Genomic DNA, 17,295 nt, shown 5'->3' on the forward strand with positions numbered 1-17,295 from the left:
AATTTATTTCTTTATATACTTTTAATAAATTATAGATTAAGTTATTAATTACATTTTAATTCAAACAATATATATATATATATATATATAATAAATAACACACAGATATTTAGGAATTAAATTATATTTTAGTTAAATATATAATTTTAATTTTTTTATAAATTAGTATTATAATTATAATATAATTTATTTAACTATCAAAATAAGTATTCTATATTTTAAATAATTATAAACATAAAATATGAAAATATTACATAATTACATAATTAATAATTAGATATGTTATATATAATAATAGAATTATATAAAAACGTATAGTTATATTATTAATACAAATATATAGATAGCGTGGTGGATACAAGGACAAGGAAGTGAGTGACATATTCGAACTCAAAACCATTTTCTTAAGTCAATGAAACTCCACCCCAATCAAAGCAGAACTTTTCTGTCAAAGTCAAAAACAATTATCATTTTAATTTTTTAATATAACATTAATTATTTTTTTCAATTATATTCATTATAATATTAGTAATATGGGCTACAATAACTAAAAATAAATTAATGATCATAAGGTTAATTTTATAAAATATCTATTTTTTATTAATATATTAATTTTTCTTAATTTATATATAAAATAACTTAGGACTAATAGAAGAGAGAATCAATGATATATCTTTGGCTTAATTAATTAAATGTTCAATTGAGTTCTCCTAGTTTTGAAAGCTTCATTCAAATTCTTTATTTTTAAAAGGATTAATTAAGTTCAGATAAAAAATTTAAGAAGTAAAAACTTAGTTAATCCTTTTAAAAAAATGTCTTAACGTGGATCTTTTCATCCAATTATGATTGATGCCGTTCGTTAGGATGTAAATTCTGATGACTTCTATTATGAATAGGGTAGCTAAAAACTGACACTTAATTAAAAAAATCATCGCCCCCAAATCCATTGATGCCACGACGCCTGCTAAGATTGGTGGAAATCCATCCCCAAATCCAAATGAATTCACTGGATCTCTTATTCTCATTCATAACCAGTTCATTTGATTTATATATGGGAAAGTGCAAAAATTAACTTCATTGTTACTTATAACTTTAGTTGTATTAGTGTATTACAATTATATGTTATTTCCTTTAGGTCAAATCACTTTTTATTTTTTTATTTGATAATTTAATTTTCTAAAAGTTTATTTTAATTCTTTATCTCTTTTTAAATTGGTTCAAATTAATAATTTAAAAATATTAACAACTAAAAGCCATCATGAAATGTATTTCTTAGTTTTTTTTCCTTCATTATCTTCCTCCTTTTTTTCTCCCTTCTCCTTCATCCTCCATCATCTTCCACCATTTCTTCTCTAACTCAACAACATATACAACAAAAACCTAACTAACACCCCTCATGGTGGTGCCTTCCTCATTTACCAATTTGACCCGAAAATTTGCCTAGCCTAGATCCGACTCAACTGCATCACGATTCAAACCAACCCTAGACCCATTCTCGACCTTTCCTTCTCCCTCACCATCAAGGTCCACAATAGAGACTTCTTCTCCCTTGCCTATGACTCCCTCACCAACTGCTGCCGCATCAGGACCGCAACTCCCTCACTGGTGTCATTCTGTTCAATATTGGAGAGGATGCAAGGCAGGCTTGATGGAATCAACAATAGTGACAGCAACAAGGGCGATGAAAGGGGTTAAGCGAGCAAATGATGTAGTGGAGTTTGAGGAAGTTAGGGTTTAGAGGCGAAAAGTTGAGGATAGAGGGGAAAAGAGGAAAAAAAAAAATAAGAAACACATTTTGTGAAAACTTTTGACCATTGATATTTATAATTAAATTATTAAGAAATCAGTTTTTAAGGAACAAAAGGACCAATTTTAACTAATTTAAAAAATAAAAGATTAAATTGAAAAAAAATACGATAAAGGTAAAAAAAAAAGTCATTTGACCTTTCCTTTAACTTATACAGTAACCTCAATATAGAAGCCAAAGTTGCATGAAAGGGTAGCACGTTGAATCTTTGGATTGAACAAGATTTGTGTAATCATCCACTGGGACCTATCTGCCATTGTCATATGGAAACTACATATTATTTGCTTAAGGCAACTTAGAGAACAAATTAACCTAGTTGCATATTCACAACCATTAATATTCTCCAAATCCATGGACATCACTTGCCAGAATAGAATCCAGATCTCTTAAAACAAACTCTAGCAATTCCAGATCTAGTGACAAAGATATGATTTTTAATCCCATAAATTTTGAATGATTTTTAATCCCAGAAATTGTTTAATACATTTTAAACACTCTAGCATCAAACATTTTTTTAATTGATTTAAACTTCTAAAAATGAATCGTCATAAAATATAATTAAATAATAATATTATTAATATTACGTTATCATTTAACAATGATATATTTAATGATAGGAACCAAAAATATCGATGGATAACATCAGATAAGAAGAGTCATAATATTTTGTTCAAAAATTAAAAGTAAATACTTGAAATTAAAGTTTAAGAACAAAAATATAGTTAATCGTATAAATTTATTCTCTTGATTCTTTTTAAGGGATTACCACCTTGTTCTCCCATATGTATGCGCGTTACAGAACCAAATTAACTTTACATGTTACGTTCATGCTACTCCAACCTATTAATGCATGTAAAAATAAACCAATCAATAATAGTTTGGGACCAAGCTATGTGTCAATCAAAGTAAGGAATTGCGTCACACGTGCATTCTTGATTTAATTTTGTGTAGGTAATTGGTTTATCAGTTATTGGAGCCCTTAATGAAATACTGACACCTGAGCATCAAAGTGAAATACGTCGCTATCTGTTCAATCACCAGGTATTTATGTATTACAGTGGAATTATTATATATATCTTTTTTTATTGGTAAACATCGGTTATTGTATATATCTTAAGACAACATGTTTTCAATATATATACACGTACATACTTTATGGTTAGACAATTCTGACTAAATTAGCATGGAATACTTGTGAATAGATTACGCTAAATATAATTTTGATTTTTTTTCAAAATTAAGGATTTTGATTCCATTGTCAATTTTCGTGACAATGACCATTAAATCACTAATGCTGAACTATAATATGGAATAATTTAATTAAATTTGTACGTGATTTAAAGAGGTTTAATTTATTAATTATTGATAGTTTTTAATTAAATCCTTATTAAATGTTCCACTAATCAAATTAATAGCTAAAAAATTCAATATTATAGTATCACGCCAATGATATCTGAACCGAAAAAAATTATTTTAAAAAATTGAGAAATTAAATATCTTTATAGGAGACCAAAATTACAAATTATTAAAATAGAAAGACCAAAATTATATTTTAACCAATAGTTTAAATTAGAAAGACAAAATTCAGCTACGGGTAATATATTACTCTAGGTAGCCCTTGTTATATGATGAATAATGTTAGTTATTTACTTGCAGAACGAAGATGGAGGGTGGGGAATGCATATAGAAGGGTCCAGCATAATGTTTACATCAGCTTTGAACTATGTGACCTTAAGATTGCTTGGAGAAGACATTAATGGTGGAGAAGGTGCTATACAAAAAGCAAGGACATGGATTCTTGATCATGGTGGAGCCACTTATATTCCTTCCTGGGGAAAACTCTGGCTTTCGGTAAGTGTGTATATAATCTTATTAATACCAGTGATAACACTATTTTTTTATTAGTTCAAATAACATGAATGTTTTATAATTTATTCGGTTAATGACTAATTTCGTGACTGTTATTAATTCAAAATAATTTTTACACACAAATGAAATCAAACACAAATTTATTCACTTAATAAATCATTTTCTTATATGTGAATACAATAAAATTTTACATTATTATGTTAATTCTATGAGTGAGTGACAATACTATCTTTTTTATTATTGGATAGATTTTACTACATAAAAATAAATAGAGATTTTTTAGGTAGTGAAAAATTTAAGGGGAGGGGATGATGTCCCATTAAAAGTCAGGATTGAGGTTAAAATAAACATAATAATAATACCACATTAACTCTTACATTTCTATCTAAATATATTGTTAACCTACATTAACTCTTAATTAATTTTGTGACCATCCTGGTTTGAATTAGTTTTTTTGTGAAATAAAAGCATGGTTTAAATATGTTAATTACAAGAAGCATTTATATTTTATATTTAGTTATACTTGAAATAGAATTACCTTATGTAAATAATACTTGTGAATTCTTAACCATGTGTGTTTGATAACGTTTTGATTCTGACAAGCGATACACACAGTTTATTGTGGAATTTTTTTTATACAATCATCTATTCGAATAGTGCGTATATAGTGATCAAAATGAATTATTGGAATAATAGGTGCTTGGCGTATATGAATGGAGCGGAATGAAGCCAATCCCACCAGAAATATGGTTGTTTCCCTATTTTGTTCCTTTATCCAGGTTGTCATGAATGAATTTTAAGTTTTTCTCCCCTTAATTAACTTTACATGTTCTTTCTCTCACACACTCGTGTGTATATATATATATATATATATATATAATAATAATAATAATAATAAAATTTGTTAACTTATACCCATTTATTTTTTAGATGAAGTTAGTAAGTTATATCTGGATATATTATAAGAAAACTTATAATTATAACTTGTTAATTTATTTTTTTTCTAAAAACTGGGTGCATGTTAGCAAATACCCACTTATTTTTTAGAAGGAATACTAAGTTAGTAAGTTGTGCCTGGATGTATTTTAAGAAAATTTATAATTATAATTTGCTAACCTATTCATTCTAAAACACAAGTAGGTGTAAGTTAGCTATCCCTATATATATATGAGAGTGAGAGGATTTAATGTAATTAACTATTAAAAAGTCACGCGACTTTTTAAAATTAAATTTTGATTGTACATATTTAGTTATATGGTTAAAATTTAATTAAGATATTTTCATCTTATATCATATATCAATCTCTATATATATGCTAATGGGTCATGAGCAACCACATAAATAAACTGACATTATACTTTAATAAAAAATCTTAAGGTTCAAGTTTATAAATCTTTTTTTCACTTATATGGTGTTCATTATTATTAAACAATGGTATTTGATTTGTCAAATACATCAATATTATATACTCTTTTATGTGTATGATTCAACCTTCTCATTCTTACACAATATAAAACTCCACTTCATACTTATACTCCAACAACAATTTCTTAATTATGTAAATTGTATATAAATTGCATACTATATATGAGGGAAATAATTTTCACACAGTAATATTTTTTAGCATTAACTTTTTATACCTATTTAATTAAGAAAAAAGTATCAAGAAGTGTAAATGTTAATTTATTATTTAAAGTTGTAATAATAGTATAGAGAAAGTTATCTACAAAAATCACATCATCCTATTTGCAGGAAGAATATGGAGTCACGCTCGGCAAGTGTATCTACCCATGTCTTATTTATATGGTAAAAGATTCATAGGTCCTATAAATGCACTTGTTTTATCCCTTAGAAGAGAGCTCTACACCCTTCCTTATAATCTCCTCGACTGGAATCAAGCTAAAAATTCATGTGCCAAGGTAGTGAGTTGTATTTGTGTATACATGTGTTTCTCTCTCTTTATTTCATTCTTAAATACTAAAAACCATCTTTAATTATATCTACCTTAATTAATTAAATAAAAAATAGAAATAAAAGAAAGATTAAATATTATTTTAATAATATAATAGAACTCAATATATCTTTTGTAAAATCTTCTTTGAATCTTGTGTAAAATCAATAGTTGAAAATTAAGAAAATAATGTCAACAAATATTTAATATTAAACACACTGTGTTAAACCCAATTGAAAAAGATAAATATTTACAACAAAAAAGAATAAAAAGATAAATGAAATTATTTCTTATTTGTATTTATCCTTGTATCTAAATTGAATTAAGTAAAAAAAATGTTAGTATTTGACTATTTAGAAACGATGGAATAAAAAATAACAGTGTATATAAATGTTTACATGAGTTGATCAAATAGTTTTTCTGTTTTAGAAAACTCAAATAAGGTGAGATATGAAAAAGCATTCTAATATTACCTTAGAGAAAGAATAAAAGGATCAACGAGTTTGTGTTCTTTGCTTCTATGTATTTATAGGTGAGTTGATTAGGGATGTTAGTGAGTTGGGTTGGATTGCGTTTAGTTAAAGAGACCAAATTGTGTCAATTTTGATTATAGAACAATTTTTTTATGCTAATACAATATTTTATTTTAAGTTATAGAGGTGTAATTTGATTTATCCTTATGATAGAATATTGTGTCGCCTTATTGAATCTCTTGTCACATTAACCTCTCAACAACCTACATAAGGGATAGGCTAACAATAATATGTCATAATAAAGTTAATGTTTAACTTTGGATAATTAACTGATGGAAGAACTAAATTTACTTATTTTAAAAAATAAAAGGATTATATGTTTTGATTTTTATATAGGAGAATCAAAATCACGAATTTAAAATTATAAGGTGACCCAAATTATAATTTAATATATTATTAATTAGAATGTTCTGATCATGATCAATTATCATAATTAAGCATTTTAAAATTAAATAATCAACTTAATTATTATAAATACGTATTTTTATAAATTAAAAATAAAATAAAATAATTTAGTGACATTTTTAGGAGAAAAAATGGATGTGATATTTCACACCACATCTGATTATGTGGCAAAACCTTCAGTATAAAAATCGTATTAATTACCTTTAGAGTTACCTTTACTAATATATTTTATATTTTTTAGGAATTAAAAACAGAAAAAGTAATATTTGTATATCAGTTGGAAAAATTCCTATGATACATTTTCCTAAAATAAATATTTGGAGATTTTCTAAATTTACTATAAATTAGAATAAAAATATATATTATTGTCATTAATTAATTTGAATGAAAATATATAATTATATTATTAATTAAAATGTTCTAATCATGATCGGTTATTTTAATTAAGTATTTCATAATTAAATTACCACCTTAACTACCATAAATATGTATTTTGATAATTAAAATAAAAAAAATGATTTAGTGGAATTTTAGAGAAAAAGAAATGAATTTGGTATGACCAGGTGACATTTTCCTACATGGAAAATCTTCATTTATAATATACTATTGATAATTAATTAATGTTAACAAAATTGTTAGATTTGAAAATAATTCTGGAGATTAATGTTACAATTGATATTAACAAAATATTATCTCGTATAAATTTTATCAAGAAAGAGAGTTATTTAAACATAAATATGTGAGTGAAATAAATTTAATTGACTTAAAAATAAAATAAATTATGAATCTTATTATTAAGAAAATATGAGTTAATTATAATATATTATTGACTAATTATTGCAGGAAGATATGTCTCATCCAAGCTCAATGATTCAAAATATTTTATGGGATTCTTTTCACAGTATAGGAGAACCTCTTCTCATGCACTGGCCTTTCTCTAAGCTAAGACAAAAAGCTCTTTGTCATGTAATGGAACATATACACTACGAGGATGAAAATACAAACTACATTTGTCTTGCTCCCATTAGCAAGGTAATTGTATTTATCCATATGGAAGAATTGATTATTATTCATACTATTATTCGTGTTTATTCACTATATCCTAATTGATCTTATAGTTAGGATAATTTGGAAAACATAATAAAGTATTGTCCTAATTATGGTATATAAAAAAATTATATCATTATCAGTAATTAAGAAAGTTTAAATAATTTAAAAAAGTAATGATTATAACAATTACAGAAACAAATCATTGCTACTTTATTCAAATTAGTGTACAAAGATTTAGACTTACCCAATGATTCTTACCCTAAGGTACAATCATAATTTTTCTCATTACCTCTTCAAATTGGTGTACGAGATTTCTAATGTCCAACTTGTCAAGTAGAAAATAAAAAGAATCATGTCCCCACAACTTAGTGAAAATTTCTAGGAACTATGTATGAGAGAAAACATAAGAAGAATGAAGATTTCCTTGAATAATTTCATTGTCTCTCATAATGTCATGTGTTTTTTTTCCCTCAAAAATCATAGTTATATAAGAAACATGTGTTGTATATAAAAGTTATAACAACTCATATTATGTGTTAAGGGATAGAGCACACCTAATTTTTGAAGATGTAATGGGAAGAGTGAACTAGATTTTAGTATGGATAGTGTATGTCATATAACTTGGAGATTTAAAAATGCTATTAAACAATATATTTACCCTTACCCAATAATTCCTCATCTTTGTTGTATGTTTGCTACTAGCATCATGGTGCTTGCATCATTTTGAGCAATAACCTTTATTTTCTTACCCCTTTACTATAATAATGTTGCATTCTATAGGAACCACTATATCAATGATGTACTCTCAAACTACACTCTCATTTTAGCATCACTCTCAAAAAGCTAGATTAGGAAAAAAGGAAACTCATTCTTAAAAGATTTAACATCCCTTGATATAAAATATGCGTTGTTTTAGGTGTACTCCATGAACATGTATTGTTTACTTTGACTAGAAAACTTATTATCCTTCATTCCCTAGTTGATCAAACAAAAATAGTTGTCCATTATCACCTCATATGGAGTCGCTCCATTCAATCATGGCATTGGTGCTCTACTTATTAAATATCTAGTGCTAAGATTGTAGAAATAGAGAAACACAAGAAGGAGATGTTGAATTGTGTTTCTTAAAATTTTTCATACTACTTTCATTAAATACCATATCATCTGATAAAAATGGACTTAACATGACACAACATGAAACAAACAATAGAAGGCCTTAATTTTCACACTCCATATCTTGTGACAATAATCATAAATGCTTTTGCGCAATTAAGTACTATGTAATTTGCTTTTGGCACACCTAACATTTTTCATTGACTCATTTCTCTTTCATACTTTTCGAATAATCCTATGAAGAATATTCATTTATTCATTACAAGATGGATCAAAACATTAGAGCACCAAGTGTTACATGTAACACCCCTAATCATTGACGTCTCAGAGGCCCATATTCTATGATACTTCACATGATTACACTTTCTCAACTTTGTTGTTGGTCAAAATCCTCCGTAGGTAGTCATTTTTGAGACCTTGGTGATCTCCACAATTACTTTTAAGATCAATGATTGTTCCTACAAATTAGCACGAGATGTTTTAGTGTCCTTTGTCCTCACTCACATGCTTCTTGTGAAACTTCCCAAAAGGTTATCCATCCCATAACTACTCCAAGTCAAACACACAAAATTTTAGAATTTATAAATGACAGGCTATCGAAAAGTTCTTGTTGGTATATGTAATATCAATTAATTTTGTTAAGTCATCCTTAATTGTACATTCTCATAGTTACACAACCTCTAGATTCCTTTCATTTCGATGTGATTCTCCTGGGGTGTTATATTACATCCATACAAACCTAGAATTTGACTAGTATCGTATTTTAGTACAAACAAAACTAGTCAAACGTTCTTTGTATGAAAACATTAAGATACTATTGTAAAAATATAATATTTTGTTTGCATAAATAAAAAAATTTGGACCCTAATTTGCCTTATGACTTAACAAAGATGCATTCACCTTAGAAGGAGATTGGAATGTTGACTTGAAATCTTAGTCCACTAGAAACATTGAGGATATGCCTGTGTTTTCTTTCAACCAAACCATTTTTTCAGGGTTTCATGTACATGATGTTTGAAACATAATCTCACGCTCAAGTAGTTGTGTTGGATTTAGCCCATTTCTTATGGTACTCGCTGTGTTGTTGAACTTATTAGGTGATTGCATCCATTGAGTTGTTGTTTGAACTTAAATTATATGGAGATGACATTTTCTTCATTGTGTCTAATTATTCTAATTCACACTTCTTTTGCATTTTTTTCATCTTTGATCTCTTTTTTTAAAATTGTTAGCACTTATTCTTGGTTAAAGATTCACATTGAAATGGAAGAAATGATTATTTTTCAAATTGATATTTACAAATTTATATACATCATTTATATATAAGTAAAGCCTAAGAAAAAAAAATGAATCCTTCATCTCATAATTAAGGTAACTAATAATGTCTAAATAATTTATGTAATTGTAGTAATTAGAAAAACCTAAATCATTTTCCTAATTAAAGTAACTAGGAAAGATAATAATTACAATAAATCATGGAAGCAAATTACTAGTGATATGAGTAATGATCTTAACAGTAATAAAAACACAATCAAATTGAATTAAGATAGAATTATAATTTTCTTTATTAGTGTTAGCATTTGCATACTACTCTGAAATCATCTTATGAATCATTGGCTTTTAAAGCTCATATTATTAAGTTAATACAAAAATAATTATAAGTTCAAGTCTATACTTAATCATAGAATACAATGGCACACTAGATGATATGTACATATCATAATCCAATCATTTTAACGCAATAATGTAACTAAGGAACATAGACATATCGTGTACTCGTCCAAAGTGATAAAGATTGAAAAAAATCTCCCTTGATTGCTTTTTATCTCAAGACTTAATTTGTCTTACTTCTTTCAATTTTATAATGTATAATTGTCTTAGTCTTGACTTTCATTGAGTTGAATTAGCTTTAATATAATCAAAATATTTCAAAATGCACCGGCATGCAAAATTATCTCTCATAACATTATGTTTAATTTCTTAGTAATTTGAATAAAGAAAATCAAAATACCAAACTGACAAGCCCTCTAAAATAGGTATTAAACATGGTTTGTTGTTGGTTGGAGAATCCCAATTCCCAAACATTTAAGCGTCACATTCCAAGAATCAAAGACTATCTCTGGGTGGCTGAGGATGGAATGAAAATGCAGGTTATACTTGATTTTCTTTCTTTCTTTCAGCAATATGGTATTAAGTTTTTATAGGAAAAATAAATTATTTTTTTATACAAAAGTTGACAAATGCAAGCACATTAACTTTAATTTAGATCTATAATTAAAAATTAAGTTGCAAATTCTAATGAATGCAATTCAATGTCAGGCATATGGTGGTTCTCAATTATGGGACACGGTTTTTTCTATTCAAGCAATCTTAGCTACTAATCTTAAGGATGAATATGGTTCCATGCTTAAGAAAGCAAATAATTTCATAAAATGCTCACAGGTATTGTATATTGATATAAGTTTATAGAAAAAACTAAGATTATGAAATACTAATTATGATAAATGCAATGACTGCATTTGAAGATTACAACAAACAGTTCTGGTACTCCAAGTGACTGGTATCGCCACATTTCTAAAGGTGGTTGGACTTTCAACTGCAGACAATGGTTGGCCAGTGTCAGATTGCACTGGAGAAGTCTTAAAGGTGATCATGAATGGGTTTGTCGCTAATTTCAATAAGTTCTTAATTTGTTAAACATTATTGCCACTTCAATTAGGAAAAATATAGCCTTGGGAATGAAGTTCTCCATGATCTAAAGAATCATATACTTTACTATTTTGATTGAAGTTGAAGGTGACCTATAATTTTGGAAAGCAAATAATGTTCTTAGACTTGGAGAGAATTTTTCATTTGAAGCATAACAATAGTGATTTATATGCTTAAATAAAATTAATTAGATGATGGTTGAACTTTCGAATCATATTAATACTTGAGTTAATAGATTCTTACATCATTTTTTATACAAAGTTAATCATATTATTTAAATTGTTCATATCTTTTTCAGGCCGCCATTTTGTTATCAAACATGTCATTTGATATTGTTGATAGAGCAATGGAAGTAGAACAACTATATGATGGTGTTAATTGGATTTTATCCATGCAGGTAAAGTGTGAAGTCAATTGGTTGCAAATCTTTAACAAATTCAAAAGTAATATATAATAATAAGATTGTGACATGTCATAAAATCACAAAAAATCTACAATGAAAGCATCATGGTCACCACACAATTTTTCCATTCTTTCTCTTTCTTGATTTAATAGATTTAGAGGAAATTTGGAAGGGAAAGGAGAATTTTAGGTTGGTTGTGAGTTAGTGACAAATGAAAGGTAAGATTTAAGAAGTGAGAGCTTGAGATGTGAGATTTTAAATGTGACTCATAATAGATTATGGAGTGCAAATATAAAATAAGTTCATGTCTCAACATTTTTCATTTGTAGAGAATCACAACTGTTACCACAATTTAAAATTATAAATTTAGAACTTTAACATTGTAGCTTAGCCAATTTTCTTTTCCATTATATTACAGAATAAAAATGGCGGATTCGCAGGCTTTGAACTTACAAGATCTTATGCATGGCTAGAGGTAAAACTTACTTTATCTTAAATGAGAAAGGTAAATTCAGTTTTTTAATACTCTTTATTTCTTCCACAGAAATTAAATCCAACTGAAACATTTGAAGATGTGATGATCGATCGCCAGTATGTTTAGCATATATAATTTTCTTACAGTTTATATTATGAGAATATGGTTGTTTTGAACTGTGATAATAAATTATTAGCCCATAACTTTTTATAGGTTCGTAGAATGTACTACATCAGCAATTGGAGGTCTTGCCTTATTCACACAACGATATCCGGGGCACAGAAAGAAAGAAATAGAAATTTGTATTGCTAAGGCGGCAAACTATATTGAAAGCATGCAGTTAGCTGATGGCTCATGGTTTGCTCAATTTGTCCACAAAATCACTTCTTTAATGCATGTCATCCTTGCAAAGTTCAAGAATTTAGGCAATACAACAAATTTTCAAGTAGAAAACATTATCCAAAAGAGAGATTCATTGGTTTAATTGTGTTAGATAAATTTAAAGGATAGACATTTTGAATGACCAAAATGATGATACAAAATGCCTAATAGATAAAAGCATTGAAAATTAACTCTAATATTTTTTTTTCTTGCAAACTTCTTAAGACTTTTTTTATGGACAAATATTAATTTTGTTAGAAATGTCAGTGGAAGAGATTTGAACCAGTGACTTCTCCCTTTTCCCATTCTCCCTTCACCCTTAAGCCCACCTTCTAACAATTAAACCAACTTTATATCACATTCTCAAAATTTTTATTAGCTAATGAAGGAATTAGGTAAAAATGATTTTTTTTCATTACTATAAAACCAAATGTACTAATATTTGCATTTAATTAACTAGGTACGGGTCATGGGGAGTCTGCTATACTTATGGAACATGGTTTGGAATAAAGGGACTCATCGTTGCCGGTAAGAGTTATCAAGATAGTCAAAGCATTAGAAGAGGATGTGAATTTTTGCTTTCCAAACAACAACTTTGTGGTGGTTGGGGAGAGAGCTACATCACATGCCAAACGATGGTAACTTATGTCCCATCTAAGTCTCATGATTTATAAAATAGTTTACACATAACTATGTATGTTGCTCTTCGAGTGTAGCACAACGTTTCACTACACTAATTAATGGTACAACTGAAATAGGTATACACAAATTTGGAAGGAAACAAGTCTAATGTAGTGAACACTGCATGGGCTATGTTGGCACTTATTGAAGCAGGGCAGGTATAACTAAGTTCAATTAATAATATTCATAATTCTAAGATGAGAGCAAGAGCCACTATAAAGTCATGGTTATTTTGTGGTATAGGCAGAAAGAGATCCAGCCCCATTGCATCATGCGGCCAAGGTTTTAATCGATTCACAACTAGAAAACGGAGAGTTTCCTCAACAGGTAACAAGTAACAACCATATAGATATACGATATAGTGACAATCACTAATACATTTCATGTGGAAGGGGAGCAATTAGACAGTAAGGAGGATTAAAATTGTAAAGGTTTAAGATTGAATTATAAAGTCATTTAACCCTTTTTTAAGTAGTATTGTAATCATTAAATGACTTTTTTTTCTATGTGATTGCATAGTTCTTATTTACTCCTTAAAATTTTCTTATACAAACACTCATCTCACCTAATACATATCAATTTTGTATCACCTATAATTATGAATGAAAATTTCATTTAACATTGTACAATTTTGTATCACTCCATTAAGCATACCTTAATGTGAGAAAGTGTGTCAATTGTCAATTTAGTCCTATAGATGTTATGAAGTGGTTGAATATTAATTCTTAAACTATCTTTGAGAAAGTATATATATTACTAGTGGAAAGTTCCTCTTTACCTATTTTAACTAAAGAGAAAAAAAAATCGAAGTTAAAAAAATAATAACATGAGAGTAGTGGATAGTTATTAGGAGAGAAGTAATAAAAATTTAAAAATTGAAGAATAAAATGGTATAGTAAAATGTGTACAGGGTATTTCATTTATTATTAGCATAATTTCAGTAAAATTATTTATTTATTTATTCCTCCATTTACGCCACTTACATTTATATGTTGAATTATGTGTATAAGCTTATATTAAAACCTCATCAAAATGTTGCAAAAATAAGCAAATCATACTTTATAAGTTATATTATTAAATTTTAAATACGATCGACCTTCACATTACGCTTTTATTGGATTATAAGTATTTTTATGATAATTTATTTCACACTACAAAAAGGCTTTTTATTTTATTAAATGAAAAACTTAAAGTTATATATTTAGTTTAAAATATAAAACGAACTATCTAACATGTAAGAAAGATAACTAGTTAAAAATGAGTAAAATAGTTTATTCTGAAGAGAAAATAGGCTAAGTATTAACAATAAATATAAAATAATTTTATAAAATCATTTCTTCATAAACTATTATGTAAAAAGTCATTCTAACAATAATTTTTAATTGTCTAATAGTGTAAAAGTTTTTATATTAAAAGTACATAGCTATTAAACTTTATTTTCAAGTGACTTCTCATTTAATATGAAAAATGTGTAATTTTTATATCAAAAAGTCCCAGTAATTTAGTATTTTTTTCATTTTTATTTTTGTAATTTTTTTATTTTAATGATTACAAAATGTGTTTGTTTTATTTATCATTTCTAAAGCATTCTAGATAATGTTTTTTTATAGTTCAAAGCATTTTTTTAACTATTAAAAATATTATCTAAAACATTTTACGGACGAAAAAAAAATAAAATAAATACATTTTATAATGACTAAAACAAAAAAATTTACAAAAACGAAAATGGAAAAAAATACTTAATTGTAGAGACGAAAAAATATGTAAGCCTATTTTAGAAAGAGAAATTACTGTATACTTTGTCTATTCTTTAACGATTATATTAAGTTTATACTTTGTTCAGTATATATTTTGCTAAAATATTATATAATAGATTAATATTATAAATTATATTATTTTGCTTTTACCTTGTTGTTCTTATTTTCATATTAGTTTCTATAATTTTTATTTTATCTTTATTTATTATATAATTTTTTCATTATTATTTATGTTTGTGTTTGCAAAAAATTGCAGTTGAATTGTTAAAGCATGATAATTCAAAGAATTTTTTGTTTTTGTTGGTCCTGCCCTTGAAAACATCTCAATTATGTTGGCACTCTTTTACTAACTAACTAGAGACAAACCAAATATCATTAAGATAAAGAAAGGAGCAAAATATAACATGCGGTTACAAAGCCAAAATCCATGTCGAAAATCAGGTGAATCTATAAGAAAGGAGAGCAACTCTATTGCTAAAACACTCACTCCTAACAAAACTTTGAGCTAATTCCCACTAAAAAAACCTAACTGAGAGGCAAGTCCTTGATTAGCAAGGAGTTCGACACAGGTGTTTCCTTCTCTAAAAATGTGAGAAACAAGCAAAATCCTATTTTTACAATAATATAAACAGTTTATCCACCTAAGACACACTTAGCAAGTCACCAACTGAGAGTCAGCAAAAGCCTCCACCAGCAGCTTGGAGTCACACTCTAGCCAAATCTTCCTCCAGCAATATTTTTAAATTTTAAGGAAACTAATTTGATAAAAAAAAAATTAGAAAACTAAAATATGTGAAGAACTAATTAATTTAGAGATTTATTTGTTAGATCTGCTTTCCCTGTAGTGCCCATGCCATTAGAGACTGCTTTGAAACATGATTAAACGCTACGCATATCGTATACAAACCTGTATAATGTTATATTATGTTATTTGTTAAATAATAAAAATATAAATATTATATATGTTATATCCTTTATACACATTCGCAAGCCAAAAGAAGAGTGAACTAAAAGGTTGAGTACTTTATATGCATTGTTGAGTTCAAACTTACTTATACATTAACCAAGCCAGTGTATATCAAGCAAACAAGGCAATTCTAGTTATCATGAATTAGATCAATTTATTTGCATAAAGTCATTGCATTCTTGTTCATATATTTACATTAGCAACTCATGTGAATAAAAATTGATGGGAAACTATACGATATTACATGATATTTTGATCTTTTAAATATTTTTGTCATAATTAAAATTCATCGAGATATTTTTAAGATATGCCATATTAATTCGATCAGACTCAACTAGTTTTTATAGGTTTTAAGTTTGAAGATTAAACTCGGTAAGTCAAGTTATATTTTTTAATTATCTGAATCTATATTGGCATTTCATGTTTTCTTTAAATTTATGTTTTTAATAATAATATATTCATAATATGATCTCTCTTAATAATAATATTTTAGATAACATATTAATACTATTTGTTGAATAATATATAAGATATATGGTTTTAGTTTTATTCTTCTTTAATATGATGACTCAATTATATATAATTTCAAAACTTAAATATTATGTCACCAAAAAAAATATTTGTATGTATTTAACAAATACCTAACTTGATCATATGTAGGAAATCACAGGAATTACCAACAGAACTATTGCTACAGCTCCCTCTGCATACAGAAACATCTTTCCCATATGGGCCCTTGGAGAATATCGTAGTCGTGTACTACTTTGTCCTAGCAAGTAACAAAGGGTCAAGAGCATAACAACAAAATAATAATTATGTAAAAATAAATCCTGAGTTTTATTTTCTGCCTTTATATATCATTTGTATTTCTCTTGCATTTAGATACTCATCTACCATGTTTGCTACAAAACCGTCAGTAAAGGAGGCAAATGAAAGTGTGTAAGCATTGGAAAATTTCTATTAAATAAAGCACTGATGAAAAATCTGTTACAAAAAGCGCTTTAGTGTGATGCACCATACTATTTTATCCCGTGACAAAGAATTCCTCCGTGTGATAAAGTGAACCCCATCCACCGGCTTTTAACAAATTTGCTACCTTTACTTTTCTATCAATCAATCCAACCAAAAGAAGTCTGTATCAAGTAAAGGTAATTAACATAAGCTGATTTTAGTCATTAACAAATTGATAGATAC

At 27.2% G+C, this 17,295-nt stretch overlaps 1 pseudogene; it reads left to right on the forward strand.

The window, feature by feature from the left end:
- The first annotated feature begins 1,555 nt into the window (after positions 1 to 1,555).
- On the forward strand, positions 1,556 to 17,068 carry LOC100778377 (probable oxidosqualene cyclase; annotated as a pseudogene).
- The last annotated feature ends 227 nt before the right edge of the window (positions 17,069 to 17,295 follow it).

This window comes from Glycine max, chromosome 15 (assembly GCF_000004515.6).
Source record: "Glycine max cultivar Williams 82 chromosome 15, Glycine_max_v4.0, whole genome shotgun sequence".
In the NCBI taxonomy this organism is placed as follows: domain Eukaryota; kingdom Viridiplantae; phylum Streptophyta; class Magnoliopsida; order Fabales; family Fabaceae; genus Glycine; species Glycine max.